Source organism: Channa argus, chromosome 9 (assembly GCF_033026475.1).
Source record: "Channa argus isolate prfri chromosome 9, Channa argus male v1.0, whole genome shotgun sequence".
In the NCBI taxonomy this organism is placed as follows: domain Eukaryota; kingdom Metazoa; phylum Chordata; class Actinopteri; order Anabantiformes; family Channidae; genus Channa; species Channa argus.
This window is the reverse complement of record NC_090205.1, coordinates 11,367,854-11,384,054: the sequence shown is the minus strand read 5'-3', so window position 1 is coordinate 11,384,054 and position 16,201 is coordinate 11,367,854. Positions and strand designations below refer to the sequence as shown.

The 16,201-nt window shown below is 40.6% G+C and overlaps 1 long non-coding RNA gene across 2 annotated transcripts; it reads left to right on the top strand.

Annotated features, from left to right (window-relative positions):
• The first annotated feature begins 29 nt into the window (after positions 1–29).
• LOC137133043 (uncharacterized) lies at positions 30–15,971 on the top strand. Of its 2 annotated transcripts, XR_010915201.1 has the most exons (4): positions 30–160; positions 1,080–1,183; positions 3,255–3,343; positions 7,288–15,971. It is a non-coding gene; the product is annotated as an uncharacterized lncRNA (long non-coding RNA). The 2 variants fall into 2 exon arrangements; XR_010915200.1 differs by lacking the exon at positions 7,288–15,971 and having other exon boundaries at positions 3,255–6,551.
• Positions 15,972–16,201: the final 230 nt, after the last annotated feature.

Below are 16,201 nucleotides of genomic sequence, written 5' to 3'. Positions count from 1 at the left end.
TAATGAACGAGGTTTTTGCTCTCGTATTGTAACAACTGAGGCATAAACAGAGTACTCTTTGATGTAACGAGCCCGTCGGTATTCTTGGAACCGAGGGGAGGGAGAGCTGAGACGGCTTACTATGCAGAAATAGGATCATGTTGGTTCATCCGATGAAAAGGTGAGCTCCCTATTTCCCCGCTGCTGTTACAGTAGCGTTGCGTCAGGAAGTTGTTGGTGAAGTCACCATCAAGGCGCCCTTCTCTCCGTCCAGCTTGTCGACTATAGCTTCGCGGGGAGCGCTTAGATCCTCTCTATATCAAAAGAATACCACTCATTGCCCTGAGGTCTTAAATATCCATAATAGATTTTGACCTCTGCCCGAGAGGCTGTGGGAAAATCTTTGGTACGAGAGAAATAAAAGGCTGCAGACTGCAATGAAGAGGAAGTACATTTCAAAGGTTGTAGATGAATTTACTAAGACAACACAGAGTAAAAGTCACTTCTGGTTAGTGTAACAGCTTTATAACAATAATTCAACAAATAACTGCTGTAAAAGAGCTCATAGGACACACTCCTGGTGCACACACACACACCCTAGGCCTGCACTTTCAGGCCCGCCATGTTTATCCATGCTTTACAAACTCTTCTCAGGCTATGCGTATTTTACGGGGTTAACGGTTGGAGAAAAAACAAACAAACGTGTGGACGGTATTTTAGGGAGATTTTTTGCTAAATCAACTTGACATCAAGTTAAAAATCTCACAGCCTGGGTTTACACAAGGTGTTATAATTGTGGCAAAGAGAAAAACGTTGCAAATGAAACGTGCGTGCGTAAAAAGTCAATGCACGCATCTGGTGGGTTCTTATTGTGTCATCGCGAAATAGAAAAGAAACAGAGTTTTGATTACTTTTTTAATTTTCATGGAAATCTTATATGTGACACATAAAGGATACACCTCCCGATTGTGCACATTTGTCTATAAAGTGTGCTATCACGTTTTCGACACTGCATAAAGGAAATGATTGACGCAGTCATCTGCCCTCCATGAGGATTTATAGTTGATAGCAGAACAGTAAAATGTTCTGCCTCTTTTCAGATTAATCATTTTCCAGTAACTCACCGTGGAACCAGTTCAACTGTCCAACCAGCACCGTGCCACCACACCTTAAATGAACAAGCAAACAGACTATTTACATCAAGGTAAAAACAATCTTCACTTTCAGAAAATGATTTATTTGTGCCCGTTTCATGCCTGATGCCCATAACAGTAAAAGCCCACCAGCCATCGTATCTCTTATATGCGCCAGAGGTGGTCTGTTACACTGAATCCAAAACTTTTATTGTTCGTACTGAAAAGCGAGAATATAGGCGAACAACACAACAAAACACACAACGAAAGAGAACTTTATTGGTTTATAGACTTATCCGGCTTTAAAATCTAATGAGTGATTGCAGAGCTTGTTGCAGTTACGTCAGAGAAATCTCCTGGAACAAACTAAAAATATTTGCTTTTTTAAATTCTGCATATGGATAAATTAAAATTGAAGTTAATGAATTGATGAAATACTAAATTCCAGTTCGGTGCATGGATGCCCGAGGTCCAGGAAATGCATTAAATTTGTTTTTTTTTTCTTTGAGTAAATGTGACAAATTCATTAATCATCGCTGGATATTCCCATCATGTGGCAAAACTACAAATCGTTTTAATACATGTTTCAGACACGCTGTTTGCTAAGTTTGATAGAACCAATGTACTCCTTAAAAATAAGTTGAAACCTGACGCTGAAGGGGCTGAAAAACCGGAATGACAAGTCCAAAGGCACACATAATGCAATTTTCGGAGAATCTGTGTTTGCTATTAATTACTCATATTGACTGTGTATAACTGGTCATCAACCTTTATATTTCTGTGCTCTGTGCTCAAATTAAACCCAACTGATCTACTGACAGTGCTGAAGAAAACTAGTTGTTGAGTCGCCTCTCTCCCCGTGTGTGTGAGAGTGTGTGTTTTGGGAGTGTCACGCTCACGGTTATGCAGCAGTATTTGAATATTTGCCCAGTGTGTGGGCTGATGCACAGTCAGAATGCAAAGAAGAAACAGTAATCAGGCACAATAATCTGATGAGTTAAAGTTTCCCTTAAAGTTCATCGATGACTGAATTGAGAAAGCGCAATATTTGTTGTGGGGAGATTTCATAAGTCTTCCTTTAAAACTGTCCACCACCCATGTTCTTCCAAACAAACATTAAAATGTGTGTAGACCTGAACTCCCTTTCGATGAATCCTGACTTTTACGCGCATAAAAAAAACACATTCAAAACGTTTAACTTTGAGTCGTACCTGGGCTCCCCTGTTTCTCTCCTTGAACTTCTTTGGGCATAATATTAAAATAATAATCTAGGACGTCAAATTTTGTGTCTGTAACAATGAAGAGAAAAAAGCAAAGATAGTGAGACTGAATCTAAATCTTGTCTCCTCTGCGCATTGTAACAGTGGCCTACGAAATATTCCTGTTTTAACTTTGTAATCGATTACTATCTGCAGCATCTCAGCATGCAGTCATAAGCACATAAGGAGCACATTGTGTTGCGCAAGACCAGGGCAGTCACAAACAACACAGCGTTTGTGAAACTTAGATATTTAGAATATGAGGAGCAACTGAAATGTCATATTGTGTGGGAGGAATCTATATGATTCAAAACGAAAGAATCAGTAACCCAGGCGTGTGTGTGTTTCTGACTGTTTCTTTGTGTGGTTTATGTGTAATAACACACATGACACACTGATCCAAATTATCTCAGCTTGTTGACATTTCAGCTGCCTGTAATAAGTTGTTTGTTTGCATTTTGGTATTACAACCAGTGGAAAAGTCAAAATATAAGTATTTCAGATGTTAAAGGATGATTATTATGAAATACTTGAGACCTTATCAGTATAAATCTCAGCTCAAATTTAGCCATCAGTTAAATCAAAGTTAACCTACTTTAATATACATTAAATTAGACATTTAGATCTCAAATATATTTACTATTCACACTTCACATGAGAGTTGTGTTTTTAACTCATGTTATATAGACTGAAAATGAACTGCCAGTATGCAAATGTAATCACTGTCACTCGGACAATAGTATCCCTGTCAGCTGGGGACGCAGCCAAGATCAATGATGTTCACTCAATTAACCCAATGGATGAAATGTCAGGGGGGTTATGGATGTGAGTGCATAAAGCTTTTCTTGAAATGAATATGTTTAAGTCCTGGTTGTGTGTCTAGGGGCCCTAGAGGAGGCAGTGGGTGAGGCTTGTCCCTACTAAAGCACCCTGTGTCCAGAGCAGAACTAGGTCAACAGAGACCGCTGGTTGGTGAGTTGGAACGATGCTGCTTTCTCTCTCTCACACACACACAGAAGAAAGAAAAGAAGAAAAAAGCAGGAGAAGAAAATCCTTGCCTTCGATTGAGGGATAATTAGAGACTGTTTGACCTATTTGTCCCCTTAAATAAACTGTCAGCCATTTAGTTGGGAGTGGGCTGAGAGCCCTTCACTGGACCCCTTCAATTATACTTTTTAATGGCAAAGAGCCTGCCATACATTCAAAGGCCTAGCTTTTCCAACACAGCATTTTTCTTCCCATCTTTGCCATAGGTTACATTCATGTCCAGATGTCCAGTGTGCAAAAGCAAATACAGTCTTTGTCAAAGGAAAACGCAACAGATTGTTTTTTCATACTTCTGCTACAGTGAAAACTGAAGTCTTTTTCAACAAAGAAAGTACAGTGCATGTAATGCATAGTTCATAAAAAAGGAGCAATAAGGTAAAAATGAAATTAGCCTAGACAATGACATGACATGACTAGTGATATGACAGGCTATAAAAACTACATGCTAAGATGTTACTTTGTAGAAGTGTGCTTTAAAAAGCAATTTAAAAGATGTCACATTGCAGAGAGATTGCAGAATTTGGAGACTCTTATATTAACTTTCAAGGCATTAGTGGATGTACTGTAGTCTATGTTTAAACTGTAATTACATGTCCTTATTCGCATTAAAAAGTTATTAGTTATAATAATAAACCATAACCCACTGAGGGCTAGATCCCTGTATTAAAAGCCACCAGAAAATCTTAATAGCAAAGGTTACGTGTAGCCCTTGTCATCATGACGATGAAAATAATTGAATGAATGTATAACTGTAACGCAGAAGGAGATTTAATCCAAGCACAGGGGCAGTGTACATAAAATAGATAATTAATTACAGTCACATACGCCACAAATTTGTTAACATTTGCCTCTTATCTTTACAGTCTATGGACACAGGCTTCGCACGAGTAGAGCCTCAGTGTAACATATTATATGCACAAAAGCTCTCCCATATTCAGAGGGGGCTTATGGGCCGGTGTCCATAGGGACAGCAAGCCCTCCTGTAATAAGTTCCCTGTCCAACCCTGCTCCGTCTCTCAGCACAATGGGAATCAACAGGTAACTTAACCACCTGAGCCAAGCAACTTTTCCAGGGAAACCCTGAATACAATAGCTAATTACAACAGCATAGTTCTGCTTTCTTTTGAGCCACAAAGGCTCACCTTCTACTTAGGTGCATGCAAACATAACTTACCTGAATAAGTTGGTAAAACAGGGAGACTCTACTTTGAATTGAACCCGTTTCCTCTTTATTCTTATTCTGAGTAGAGAGCTGGACTCGGGCTCTATTTGCATATGTACAGTGTGTGTGCAAGAGTGATAAAGGCGCAGAGAGAAAACACACGGAAGTGACCCAACATATCAACTGTTGGAGGGCTTTAGCTGGCGCCTTATGAGTGAGGCCTATGACTAACATCGGAAGAGAGTAGGAGTGTGCCTGTGCCAATGTTGCCATACCAATGCTGCAGAGAAAAGAAAGAAGGTAGGATAGAGTGGACAGTGATTGGACCAGGCACGGATACACCAAATAAGACCAAACATAAGCTGTGTGTGGAGTGGGATGGTGGTGCGAATCACACTCGTTTGAGTAAACATTTACATTTTGATGAACTTTCTGACCCCACAAGCCGAATTATAATCAAGCATGTCGTGTCTCAGAGGGCTTAGTGACAGCATGTCCATGGATGTAAATGATCTATATATTATCTTTATTAGAAAGTATACATGATGTGTTTTTTCAAGTCATGGATGGATAGCATGCAAGCAGTCATTTTAACAAAGCACTACACTAAAAGAAGGGACTTAAAGGGGAAGTAGTAACTAAAATGTCTGCTTCCTCTTCTCTGTTCAAACTGTGTGTGTCTTGTCAACTTTGTTGTACACAAGCGATCACATGAGGGTCCGCAGTAGAACAAGGCCACAGTAATCTATGTAGCTCGTGCCCCTTGCATCACATGTGTGCTGGTGTTTATTAAAATAAGTCTGTGAGCAATAATGCTGCCAAGAGTAGAAGCTGGTCCGGGCAGCTTCATCTTTGCTGGTCATTTTGTTTGATTATCCCTGACAAATTTTTTCCTGCATTGTGTGGACTCACACCCTCACATCACGATGAGCCCTCCCTCATTCCCTTCCTATCTCTCATCCCTGCTCCTCTCTGTCCCACACTACATGCCTCTCTATTTATACTGTTGAGTCAGTTTGCCACTGACAGCAGTGAGCAGTGAGGAAAACTGAATCATCAGGTATTAGAAACACCCTCTTTAATTTATCAATACAATGTGAACACTTACTAACAGTTTGTCACGGAGTTCAAATGACTAGATACAAGACAATTGCTGTTATCAATAAATAGAGCAAAGTTAGGTTTTCACGATGGGCATGCAACACGTGGAACATGTTCTTCAGCATTAGCAGTGGCTCCAGAGAAGGAGAGGTGTATCAATCCAGCAGGATGCCGATCCATAGGTGTTTGGTTTCAGATGGCAGGCATGCTGGGAGCACAGTGTGGAGCACAGCACAGCCAAGTGGACAACAATGGAAACACGCAGAGACACAGGTGTCCCTACAAAGAAGCCCAACATGTGTGAGACTGTGCTTCTTTGTGAGCCTGTTTCAATGTACAGTTGTGTTGCTGCGCACGTAGCATGTGTTCACACTCATAATGTACCACTGTAGCACACGCGCTTGATGTCTGGAAGATACAATGGTTATGCGATGATGAGTTGCATTAGCTCACTCGTATTGATTCACTTGCACTCTAGCTGCACTTTAGCTGCACTCATGCATACTTCCCTCAAGATGGTAACACCTGCAAATGGAAATGAAGCAAGTATTCCTAAAAGAAAGACATATGGCTCTGTGAAGACAGCACGGGAACGAGCTTCAGCCATCTAGAAAATAAAGGAGGAGAATTCAGACCCCAGCCATTCAGTCACTCTAATACTGTCCATTACCTTTTCTTTCTTTTTATTTACAACTCTCTACCTCTTTCTCAGTCTCCATCTTGCTCTCTCCCTTTAACTCACTGGAGGATGCTAACCCATCAGGTCCCTTGGCTCCTCTCCATGGGATGATGTCATTTTAGATGACATCACCATGCAGCGTGTGTGTTTGTGTGTGTATGTGTGTGTATGTGTGTGTGTGTGTGTGTGTGTGTGTGTGTGTGTGTGTGTGTGTGTGTGTGTGTGTGTGTGTGTGTGTGTGTGTGTGTGTGTGTGCCTACCCTCTCCTCCTCCTCCTGCAGCCTTCCCTCTGCTTCTTTCCTCAGAGGCAAGGTGGTGTTTGACACACACCCGCTAAACCCAGACCATCAGCCAAACTGCCGTGCTAGCACAAGTACTTGCAGACAGCAGGGCAAGGAGAATGAGGGAGATAGATACACACTGCCAGGAAGGCAGAAATGCAAGCACACAAAAGAAGGAGGTGAGGTAGTGTTTAGAGCAGTAGTGGTGTGATGTGAGGACAGAGAAAGAAGAGTGGAGGTGAGGGCGCAGGGAGGGGATGGGCTCTGAGGGGCAAGTTAGTTTAATTACACAATATTGCTGCTACCATAACACCACAAAGCGCAGGCTGCCATTAATACAAAAACTAGTACATGGAGGAGTGTCACAGACACTGCATTATATGTGGCTCAATTGTTGTTAACATGGTTATACAGCGTTAAAGATTTCCCATCCTGGCGAGTTTGAGGAATAATTCAACATTTTGGGAACGATTACTCACTGGTTATTGAGAGTTTGGTGAAAACACATGTGTCTTTTGCACTTAATATGAGGCTACAGCTGCTGAGCAATGCTGGCTCTGTCTGAATTGGTGAAAATTAAGACACATTGGACAACTCTTCCCCACTGCACTATGCTTCATTCACCAGTGATTTTTATCTCTTGCAGCTTGCCAGAAACATTTGGTGAATAAAGAACACTGCATCGGAGAAGAGTTGTGCAGCTCAATTTAAGATAAACACTGCTCTGCACCTTGCTGTGTCTACATTCTGATGAGGAGGGAATCTCAGGTGCTAAATCTCACCAGCAACCCCCACCCCCATCACTAATTAACACATGGTATCTTGTTTGTTAAATCCATGCATAAAAATCAAAGATAAAAATATTGCATTGTGGTTTTACAGGGTTATGTACTGGACTGTTTCTCGGAGTCACTGCTCCCAGCCAAGAAATCCCCATAAAACCACATCTTTCTGTATTTACACTTGGCTTTTTGTGTGGATTATAAAAATGATGTATAATGTGTAAATTAGGAGGCCTTTTTCAGTGTACCAGTGGAGAGTGCCAGGTTAGCTCTCTCCCCTGTTTCCAGTCTTTATGCTAGGCCGAGCTACTTCATATTTATCCTACAAGCATTAAAGTGGCATTGATCTCGTTGGCTGGAACGCAAACTCCCAAAGAAGTCCTCCTTGAAATCAGAATGACACACAGATATGTTTTCTGATCTGAAGCAATGGCCAGCGGGAAAGCAGCATTTGTCTGTTGAAACATAAACCTGTTTTATGGTGTCACAGCACCATGGGTAATGTTTGGTTAGGTTTAGTGAAAGATCACGGCTTATTGTTGAAATTACGTTTGTTGTGATGGTTAAAATAAGAAACACATGGCTAAGGTTATAGAATAAGTGTGGTCAAACCTTAAAAAATAAACAATGTAGCCTGCCAGTGTGAAACGAGAAACAAACTATGGTCTAACTTGTTAAAGTCTGATGTTTTTCGTTGACTCAACCATCCACTCACCCTGACATCCTCTGCACGTGCACTTTCTGTCCTTACTTCCTACTTTGTTCCCTTAAAAATTCATTTGGCTGCCACAATACTTTGTCACATCCACATGAACATGTATAGCTTTAGTGGACTTGGTGAACTGACCGATGCTCTCTTGGTGGTGCACAACAGCATTTACTGCAGGTTGAAAAAAATGTTCAAGAATGTTGCGTTGATGATTCAGGCCTTTACAGTTACTCGGTGAGTAGCTGTCAAAAAATACTAATTTTTTGCCATGACTAATTTAGTACAAAGATCTTCTCACTCACGTTTTTCATAGGAGTCTCAGTGCAGCTGAGGCACTCCCACACTGAAACACGCCTGGGCTTTATTGAGCACAGTTGGCACAGTCTGAGCCAATGATGTCATCCTGGTGAATGGCCCAGCAATATGGGGATCAGCAAGTTTCTGAAATGAGAAACGGAGAGAAAGACAACATGTATAGCAGCAGCATTGGAGTCTTTATGACGGAAAGGTAAAGTTGCAGAATTTGTGTGTGCGTGTTTCCTTTTTTTCTGTGGAGGGGACAATGGTGAGCTTTGGAGACTGTGTGCCCACAAATGCTGGTCTCAAATTGCATGTTGCAAGTCTCAAAATATTGAGGCATGGTTGGAGGTTTTCATGTGGCGGTGCTGAAAAGTTTTGATAAGTGGTTTTAAAGTCTGCCAGTGAAATCTGTTGTTTTCAGCATGGGATTGTAACCCAGCATGACAAAGATTATAATCATCAGTTGAGGCAATGACAGACTCATTTTTAGAGGTGTATGTGTGTGTGTGTGTGTGTGTGTGTGTGTGTGTGTGTGTGTGTGTGTGTGTGTGTGTGTGTGTGTGTGTGTGTGTGTGTGTGTGTGCTGAGGTGGGGGATTTTATTATCAGTTCTATAAGTAGATTTTGAAGTCTGGGGCTTTGGTCATGGCGTTCACCCGTCTGTCCCATGATGACAGGCCAAGGCCCCCGTCACCTCCACCTGTTTAAACCTCTAGGGAACCAGAGCTAAATTTAAACCAAGGGGCCTGGTGGCTCAGTGGTAGAGCATTGGGTTGGGATGCAGAAGGCAGAGGCTTTGAATCCCACCCCACCAGGCCCCCTAGCTGAAAGCTGTTGATCTATACAACAACATGCGTGACAGAGATCCTCCAGATTTTTGGAAACTGGGTGCTATCATCGTTGAGCCAAGCATAGGAGGAGTGTATTTACTGAAAAATCTTCCCTTCATGTCTACCATTCAACATTAAAAAATATATGTCATTAAGAATTTAAATTTTAGCCAATGACATTGCACTAAGAATGCTGATGTCTGTCCACCACTATGCTCCAGGCTTGAATTTCTCATCAACCTTTAGATGAATTCACATGATATGTTCTGACATTCATGAGGATCAGAGCTCCATCTTATGACCTTGTTTCCTTGACTCTTCCTTTGCATTCTATACACTGCCACAAAATATGGTGCACACATCCCCTTTGGGAATAGTTTTAAATCTTGAAATTTTTATGTAGTCCTTCATCAGGATATCTGGAAAAAAAAATCTTTGTAAACAGCTTGAAATTTTAATATGCAAAGAGGATCGTAAGGTGCAGGAGAAGACTACTTTGGGTGGACACTTATTGTTGCATTGAGGAGGCTGGGCAAAGAGTCCACCCTGAGGGAGATGTGGAGTATGGCCAACAGCTCACACTCTCTTCTGTGCACCTCTCAAAATAAAGAGTCGTAGTGTGAACATATGCACACATACACACACGCACACACACACACATGCACACACACAGACAAAGTGCATGTGCACTCCTGCCTTGCATGCACCTGTTGTCCTATATGGAACATGCAGCTCTCCCATATACAGGAGGTAGAGTACTAAGAATTTCCACCTGTGTGTGGGAGGTGTGTGTGTGTTTGTGTATGCTACCAAGTGACAGATCAATAGGGAAACAATAAAAGAGGATGGAGAGTGGAAGTGGTGTTTTATTGAGGGATGACTTGAATGAATTTCCGTCTTGTAAACACGCCCTCTTTAACTCACTCCTCTGCCCTTCAGCTGCTCTTTGTCCACCCTTCGAACCCTATTCTACGCCACCCTCCCCCTTCACCCCATGGGCCCAAATGACGCCCTAACATTGACATGTTTTGGGTCATTTCATCTGATGGGATCTCCTGGGAGGAATTAGCATGTACAAAAGAAAAGTCCACAGTTTTAAACGCTCAGTGTTTCCAATTTGCCGCCACATGCTTCAAATTAGCCACGTATTTACTAAGGTCAGACACTGGGCACAGAGCCCTTGAGGGAGCCTGCGTACGGGTTTGGGAGAGAGAAATAGATGGGGAGAGAGAAAGACAGAGAAGGAAGTTAGTTTAATTGCAATCCACCGCTGCCATCATAATACCACAAATTTTAGTTCAGCTTATCTAAACCAATGCACAGGAGCATAACCACTTCAACACATTGTCGTGTGTTCAGCGTAAACAGTCTATATAAATCCAGATAATATAGTCATATTCAAACACAGGAGACACACATGCCCTTCTCCTGCGCAGGAAGACATCGGGCTCTTCCTAAACACACATGTTTTTTTTCACGCTCAAGAGGGAAGGTTCTGTTTTACTGCCTGATTTTTTAATTTGTGAGAGATTCTGTGTATAAGCTACAGACAATTAAACAGTGGCCTACAATTCTATTTTTGGCCCTTTTTAAATAAGCTAAATGTGATTACACTTAGAGTGTGAGTTAAAGTAGCTTTTCCCGGCGGAATATGAGAATTTGTGGCCTGGCTTCTGTCAGAAACCTGACGGTTTACAAGCTTATTATTAGGCATGTTTAGTTCTGCAGACTTTTTTTTATGTGTTCTGAGGCCAAATGACATCCTTATCGCATCTGTTGTGTGTTTGTCTTGTTTATATCACGATTCAGTCTTGGGCGCGGCTCCTTGATGGGGTTTTGTGTGTTTCCATGTGTGTGTTGTAAATGTGCATGTGTGTGTGTGAATGTGTGTATGGGTGCGTGTGTATGTGTGAAGCCAAGCCTAAAAGCATTTAACTGGGAATGGGAGAGGGTCTGGATTCTTGAGATGACATCATTATCCATGATGTCATTTCTGCAGGGTGACTTTGGCACATGTGATCATTTGGGTGAGGTCACACTTTCACTTCGCTGTAATTGACAGTGAAACAGCAGGTCATTGCTGCAGATTGAGCCATGTCAGATTTAGCTGCCAATTAGCTATTCAGAATTTGCAGCTTTAAAATGTGTTACCAATTAATTGAAGCATAAACAAACCAGAGGATTTTTTTTTTCAAGATTTATTGTTTGTGTCTTATTCGTGTAACAGTTTATTATGGGTGCTTGGCTTTTTGGCATCATATATGCCACTGCTTGAGCACACTTAGGGCATGCAAGTGTAATTCTGAGGTCAACATTTTCTCCATATGTGTAATCATATTAAAAAAAGTTAAATGTCAAACTAGCTTGCCAATTTTTGCTATTTAAGCTTTAAGGAACAGCAATAATTTTTAGTTAACATAGTCCAGAACTAAAACAATTTGCCACCTATTATTTAAAGTAAAAATACAGTGCTCAACCAAAGAAAAATGGGGGCTGGGGGGCTGGGTCCAGAAGTTAAGCTAGATATTGTGTATGATTGTGTATGGCTGTTATTTGCACTGCTTTTACTTTTAACTGATTTTATCATCATATTTTAACTGTAACTGACTGAAGTCAAAGTTGTTTTTATTTACATCTGTGTGCTTCTTTCATCCAAAAGCAGCTGTGCAATTTCCCACAGATTAATTAAAATCTTGATTCTTGAATCTGGAGTTGACACTATATTTTTGTCTTATAATAAAAAGGTGCAGATGTACTTTTTTTGTTCTCCTATGAACAAAAAACAAAACAAAACATATATGAACTGACTGATGATTTGTGTGAGATAAATACATTTTTCATTTGTTTTTAAGAAGTGATTTACTTGAAACCCTATCGCCATTGTGTGGTTTGTTTTGTTCTCATAGAGTAAAACCAGTTTTTATTTATCCCAAATCACATATACTGGGAAGTAAAGGTTTTATTATTTTGGTTGGTTTTATTCAATCAAAAAATGTACATTGACCACAAAACTGAAAGAATGAACAATGATTCTTTTTAAGCATATTTGAGCACAGAATAATGGTCAAATTAAAATTTTATGTTAAACTTTTCTTTCATCAAGAAGTCTGTGCTTTGCAGCAATAACTGCCTTACAAACCTGAGCCAAACATGCGGATGCTCTTAAATTGACATTTTCAGTGTAAATTAGAACTAAAAAAAAAACAAATCAGCTTTCCTTAGAAACTTGTTTACTTCTCTTAAAAAAAGAGAAGTTATTCTCTACGAGATATGGCCAAGAAATAAGTGATTACTTTAAGAGATGTACACTATAATCTCCAAAACATGCTGCAAGAACAAGAAGACGCCCAAAAAGAGAAGTAATCAAGTGTCCTCCTTAAAAAAACAGACACCTTATTGCTCCTGAATTGGTTGCATTGTTGAATAAAACAAGAAAGAAACCAGTGGCCACTGTCCGTAGGACACTCAGGTCAGCTGACCTCATGGGCCAAGTCGCCAACAAAAAACCATACTATGGCTAGCAAATTGGAAGAAACGTTTGCAGAGGGCCAAAATGCATAAACTTTGGATGACTGGAACACAGTCATGTGGACTAATGAGCCAACGTTTGAGGTGTTTGGATCCAACTGAAGGAAGTGAATCCGAGGTAGAGTTCAAGAAAAGATAATCACTGTGGGAGAAGCATGGGGGTATTGCTGCAAAGCTGTTTTTTTTTTGTTTTGTTTTTTTAATGTTTTAACCTATTCTGTGCTCAAATATGCCTTCATTTGATTAAAACCAAATTAAAACCAACAAAAGATCATTTATAAATACATAGGTGTGGAGATCGTTCTAAACCTTTTGTTACAAGTGTACATGTATAAAAGAGCTGTACAGTCCACACAGAAAACTGCATTATTTTCTTAAATTATTGGTTTGTGGAAAAACTCCCCAAAACACAACGTTTATTCTGCCAACCAGAATAAACAAATACAGAAAAGTGCCCTCTATGTTTCCCCCACAATGGAGCAAATACGATAAAGAGCCTTTTAAAGTGCTTCCACAGTAAAACAAATGCTTTACACTGGGGCTTGTAAGGCCCCCCACAGTAAAGAAAATTGGATAAGAGTGCCCTCTAATAATCCCCGACCTAAGAGCAAACACAAAGAAGTTCCCCCACATCTGAGCAAGCATGTACCTCCTAAGGTGCCCCCACTGTAGAGAAAAAGCTTTAGGGTGCCCCAAAATGTGCCCCCACACTAAAGCACATGTGAGAATTGATGCATCCTTGTTCTCTGCTGATATCTGGTGCGCTTTAGATCTTTAAAAGAGCAACAGTGAAAGAGGAAGGATCCTTCTTCTAGGATGCTGAAAATGATTAACAGTCCAACAGTAGTAAAAACGTTTATTACTTTCCAAACTAACTGGCAATCAGAGTTCAGGAAATCAAATACACTAAAGCTCAGTCATCTGTGGCAGTGGCTTATGTGTGAGAACTGTGGTGATTGCTCAAACCACAGAGTAAATTTGGAAAAAGACTCAACCTTTGCTCACTCTGACCGACGGAATTAACAATGATACTCATCTGGTGAGTCGCTTTGTATTGTCTGGATCCTTGTGTCATGAGACAAGGTCTAAAAGCAACGTGTGTGCACAGAAAACTGAATCACATTCATGTAAAACTTATTGACCTCAAAACCCACATGCAGTGGTGGGAGTACCTGCAGGTCATTTGACTCAGCCCTTTCTTGACTACATCATTCAGCCAATAACCATCAATTTATCACAGTATGAACATGTGGACTCTGCCCCTGTCTCTCTCTCTCTCTTTCTCTCACACACAAACATGCACAGACACGCACCCACACACACACACACACGGATAGCTTGAGGCAGGCCATCTATTCTCATTAGTACCCTGTTGCAGTCGGTTGACGGTAAACTGAGCGTGTGCCAAAGTCATAAACTTGCACACCCCTCCCGCCATTACCTCATAATTATGATATCACACAAGTGTCTCCGAGTGATGACATCACAGCACCAGATTCACGGCTGTACCTTTTTTTGATTACATTACACTTGGCTGGTTCATGCCAAGACCCTTATCCCTGAAAAGCCAAGGACAAAATGCAGACTGAGAGACTTGGTCCAGTCTGGAGAGTAATTACCAATTTCACTATTGAGATGGGACCATCTGGTTCAGCTATTGTTGTCCAGTGAGAGGAGTTTATTGCTAGAATTAAGGTTCTTGGTCACTCTTTGAGATATTGATGTTGTCACGTAAAGTAGTCATTACCTATAGCATGGAAATTGGCCAAACCCTTTATGTCACATGAATTATGTTTTTGTCTCTCTTGTCATGAATAATGTAGTCATGTGGGCTTACATACTGTCTATCCATCCATGTCTCTATATAAATATTTGCTGACCTGCACCATTTCAAGAATTACTTTAAAAAGATTGTGTTTAAAATGCCAAGGTGTTTATTGATTATGTGCACCGGGTCAAGAAATTCAGCACCACTCTAATGCAAAGTCTTTCAGAGCACATGAAATCATGACAATAGTCATTTCAGTTTAGTGGAAAAATGACAGTTCTGACATAAAAGCATAGATCCATCACTGGAACAATTTCACTAAAAGTCTTATTTTATGAAGCAGCTTGGTCGATCGATCTTCTGAGGTAAGTTTAAAGTCTACACGTCAGGCTCTCAGCCATCCAGTACCTGTCACTGCTGTGCAGTCTCTTTGCCTCCGTGTTTGTCTGTCTGTCTGTCCTCCACTCTCACTCAGTATCTGACTCTCTGTTCTTCTAATGATTTTCAGATTGAGTGTGAGAGGGCTGAAAAAGCAGTCAAAATGATGAAAATACAAAGCTGCCTATAAACACTCCAGACCTCATTCAGCGTTCTTGATCAGAGATGATGTGCAATACATGACGGCAGTGGTTTGGTATCAAAATCAAAACCGTCTTCTGTGAACAAAGACATGAACATATGTACACTGTTTCTGTAAATAGTGAAGAATTTATGTGTCTTACGGGGGGCATGAAATAATCGCATATGTGTCACAGCACATGCAGAAACACACATGCATGCACGCAACTACACTGTGTAATAGGCTGTTCTCTCCCCAGCGTGTCACTCTCCACCTTGTAGATTTATACGCTATGAACATAATGACTTTGCTCCCAAATTATCCCAGTATGACTGTGAAAGATCCAGATAATCTTTTAATGGCCCGAGTTGTCGACTGTCTCACTGCGCAGCTCATAAATCTGGGAGTGGAGAAAGCGGCCCCTTAGCAGCTCTGGGTCCCCGTGACTGTATTGTGCCTGAAACTGGACTTTGAATTGAAATGGGGGATGTGATGCCATAAGGAAAATAGTAGTTGTTTACTTCATATGAGAGATTCAATAATTTTTAAATGTGCTGTTGGCGCTCTGTTAGCAAGGGGAAGACGGTGGTGTAAGGGTAATAAAAGTGCATGTGTCTCTCATTGTGAAAGTTGGAATTTTGGAAAAGGCATTTTGTAATTAGAGCTGGATGTCTGGAACTTCTTCCACTAAGGAATAATTTGTACTTTTTCTAAATATTACACCCAATTCAATTAAACTGTATTTATATATCTCCAGATCTAAAATGTCTACTTCTTCTATCCTATAGTACCATGACTCCAATAAAAGGGGGAAAAAAGCTTTAAAAAATGGAAAGAATCAGGATGGGACATTCTCTTTCAGTATGGACACAGGTTTTAAAGTTGTATGTACAGAGTGTCATTTCATAGAACAGTAACAAGTTTAATTACTAGAATAAAGAAATGAAGAAAAAGGATGATGTGGAAAAGTGCTGTCGCAGCCTTCTGGACCTATAGTCATTGAACAGCACCGTCATCCATTGCAGAGCTGTTCTTATTTAAAACATTTGAGCAAGGTTAGCTCTTCTAACCAATCACAGAATGTA